Source organism: Salvelinus sp. IW2-2015, unplaced genomic scaffold, assembly GCF_002910315.2.
Source record: "Salvelinus sp. IW2-2015 unplaced genomic scaffold, ASM291031v2 Un_scaffold2074, whole genome shotgun sequence".
Taxonomy (NCBI): domain Eukaryota; kingdom Metazoa; phylum Chordata; class Actinopteri; order Salmoniformes; family Salmonidae; genus Salvelinus; species Salvelinus sp. IW2-2015.
In genome coordinates this window covers 34,449-38,269 of record NW_019943416.1, presented here as the reverse complement: position 1 = coordinate 38,269, position 3,821 = coordinate 34,449, and the positions used below count along the sequence as shown (strand labels likewise).

Sequence of the window (3,821 nt, the reverse complement as noted above, 5' to 3'; positions counted from 1 at the left end):
ACTTGTTTTACTGTGAATATACTTTTGTACGGTTTCCTCCAGCATCTTCACAAGGTCCTTTGCTGTTGTTCTGGGATTGATTTGCACTTTTCGCACCAAAGTACGTTCATCTCTAGGAGACAGAATGCGTCTCCTTCTGAGCGGTATGACGGCTGCGTGGTCCCATGGTGTTTATACTTGTGTACTATTGTTTGTACAGATGAACGTGGTACTCAGGGGTTTGGAAATTGCTCCCAAGGATGAACCAGACTTGTGGAGGTCTGCAATTTTTTTCTGAGTTCTTGGCTGATTTCTTTTGATTTTCACATGATGTCAAGCAAGAGGGCACTGAGTTTGAAGGTAGGCCTTGAAATACATCCACAGGTACACCTCCAATTGACTCAATAATGTCAATTAGCCTATCAGAAGCTTCTAAAGCCATGACATAATTTTCTGGAATTTTCCAAAGCTGTTTAAAGGCACAGTCAACTTAGTGTATGTAAACTTCTGACCCACTGGAATTGTGATACAGTGATGATAAGTGAAATAATCTGTCTGTAAACAATTGTTGGAAAATTACTTGTGTCATGCACAAAGTAGATGTCTAACCGACTTGCCAAAATTATAGTTGTTAACAAGAATGTGTGGAGTGGTTGAATAACAAGTTTTTAATGATCCAACCTAAGTGTATGTAAAGTTCTGACTTCAACTAATATATATATATATAATATTTTTTTATCTTTGTGTAACGGATGTGAAATGGCTAACTAGTTAGCGGTGGTGCGCGCTAATAGCCTTTCAAATCGGTGACGTGACTTGCTCTGAGACCTTGAAGTAGTGGTTCCCCTTATCTTTGAAAAAGGATCCGTAAGTAAGATTTCACTGTTAAAAGGCGCTACATTGTCAAACATCTGCATTGGCCGTGCAGCATTTAAGTGATATGGCTCTGCAATCATACTTCTGGTGCTTTACGACGCAGCGCAGAGCTGTTTGGTCCAAGGAAGTGAGTTTGTGTTTATACAGGACCTCCCGCCCCCACCTTACAATCAACCAATCGTGTCAATGCTGGGCGATATGGAGCCCTCCGCATTGTTCCAAAATTTGGGAGGCGCACATGGATGCGTTACAGAGCTCAATTTGGCCTCTGCATTCCCCCGGAGGTTCCGCAATTGCGTCACACTCGCCATACAGAGCCTCCCACCACATTTTCGGATCAAGCATAAATTGGATTTTATTCAACACCTGTTGTTTAAAAAAGCATGTGACAAATAACATTTGATTTGAAAGGCCTCATGAATACATAAAATAACACAATCAAAAACATGTTGTTTCCACCACCATCAATTTATTCAATCTTTTTAGCTTAAAATTGTTCTGGAAAGAATTGGAATAAAAACAATGAAATAATTACAAAATGGAAAATTAAAAACTTGATCAGATAACAGATCARATTCACAGGCTTGATAAAAAAAAAGAAGAAAAAGTGTGGCAGATGAGTGAGAGACATTGTATTCCCTATACGGTGCACTGCTTTTAACCAGAGCCCTGGTAGTATAGCTACAGTATAGATAGAATAGGGTTTCCATTTGTGACACACAAACAGATCAATCTCTCGTTCCACTGCAAACCGCTGGATTCAGAACCACAGTTCTGTCCTTTTGTCACAGATAAGGCTGGAGGAGGATTCCTGCATTTCCTGTTTKGTTTTCCAACCAGGATTTCTGGACACCCCGGGAGATTTAGGGGAAAGTTACTGGAATTTTGCAACCCTCTGTGGAAGAGGAGCACAGAATAATCCATTACTATAGCTAGATCTATGACTGACCCGTCCATACATTACCACAGCTATGACCTGTGGTCATCATTCATCACTGTGGTCAAATACATTCCCCACAGCCATGACCTGTGGTTCCATCATTCATCATTTTGTGTCAAATAAATTACCCACAGCATGACCTGTGGTCCATCATTCATCACTGTGTCCAATACATTACCACAGCCATGACCTGTGGTCCACATTCATCACTGTGGTCAAATACATTACCCACAGCCATGACCTGTGGTCCATCATTCATGCACTGTGGCTCAAATACATTACCCACAGCCATGACCTGTGGTCCATCATTCATCACTGTGGTCAAATACATTACCCACAGCCATGACCTGTGGTCAAATTATCAACTACTACAGTGCTTGTGCAAATAAAAATGGGAGATCTGTCAATCAATCATTTTCATTGAAAAATATAATTTAAGGAGAAAAATTAGGAGATGACACTGTCCAAAGTGTTAAAATACAAAAGAACAAATATTACCAGAAAAATAAAACAATGAAGACAGAGGAAGTTGAATGTAGTTAAGTACTCGTTAGTACTATCGAGTACTAACAAGGGCCATTGAGTACTAACAAGTACTCATGAGTACTATCGAGTACTAACAAGGACCATTGAGTACTAACAAGTACTCATGAGTACTATCGAGTACTAACAAGGGCTATCGAGTACTAACAAGGACCATTGAGTACTAACAAGTACTATATGAGTCCTATCGAGTACTAGACAAGTACTATTGTAGTAAGGAGACTTGAGAGAGCAGAGCTGCAGTAAGCAGAGGCCAGCTGGGGTGTAAATTCATTAGTGGAACATCGTACCAAACGTTTCCTTCAAAACGGAAAAAAGTTTTGCAAATCGAAAAAATGAGTTTCTATTGGACAAATTCAGGTCGGTCCCACCCAGTTTCCCCATTCCGTTTGGTTCCTAGTGAATACACACTTGGATAGCCCCTCTACTATCACCACAACCGCTTCTGCCCACTGGCTCCACATTAAATGGTTGCTGCAATGAGGCTGGCTTATTTACAGTGAGATGCACATCAACGACAATAAGACAGAATCATTTTTGTTTCGACAATAAGACAGAATTATTTTTGTTTTTMTAAAGAAGTAAAACAGCTGTCCCTTCAAACAAACACACGTCTTCTCTTTCCATCGTCATAGAAATCAGACTACTGCCGTGAGCTGTGTTGCTGTGTATACTTTTATATTCTTAACAGATTTGATGTTATGTATAATATAATTGCTTGTATACACGTTACACATCCACTCATTCTCATTGTAGCTAGCTAGCCTCTGTGCCTTTGGCAAAGATTACCATACAACTCTTCTGTTAAAATTTCCAAAGCTATTTTTAAAATATACCTTAAATGCATAAAAATAAAGATTTTGGCATTTTCTCACTTCTGATTTTGAAGTTTTATATGAGAATCTCTGGTCTGGAAGCTCAGTTCTCTTCCAGTGCTGCAGTCCTTCTGCCTGCCAGGTGGTCGGGAGAGCAAATCATACTCCAGCCACCTGGGGGCGCTGTGAGCTGGACCAGGAGAGGGAGGTAGGAACCCCTAGTACAGTCATTATGGTCTCCAGAGTGAACTGGGTGACTGGTTGGGCTCTAGTACTCCACAGGGTATCATGTCCACCCAAAGAAACTAAACCACCAATATAATGACATGCCTGGTAAGCAGCAGCACCTCAATAATTCCGTCTCTCCATGACCTCTGTGCTGCCAGCAGCTTCACCCCAACTTATAGATGCACCCATCCATTGCCTTCCTCCTCCCCAGTACTCCCCAGTCCTCCTCTTCCCAGTCCTCCTCTCTCCTCTTCACTCAGGTACCCCCACTAAGCCAGACCAGGCGGATGGAGAGAGTGGCTATATCTCCTTCCCAGTCCTCCCTAGTCCTCCTCTCCCAGTCCTCCCTAGTCCTCCTCCCCCCCAGTTGCCGTCCCCTGCCTCAGTCCTCCTCACCTCCTCCCCCTCCTCCTCCCGCCGCGAGGTCCTCTCTCTTCCTC

At 42.2% G+C, this 3,821-nt stretch overlaps 1 long non-coding RNA gene across 1 annotated transcript; it reads right to left on the bottom strand.

Annotated features, from left to right (window-relative positions):
* Positions 1-1,304: 1,304 nt before the first annotated feature.
* On the bottom strand, positions 1,305-3,392 carry LOC139024960 (uncharacterized). The gene is made up of 3 exons (XR_011476356.1): positions 2,059-3,392; positions 1,928-1,955; positions 1,305-1,824 (listed from the first exon to the last, which is right to left on the bottom strand). It is a non-coding gene; the product is annotated as an uncharacterized lncRNA (long non-coding RNA).
* Positions 3,393-3,821: the final 429 nt, after the last annotated feature.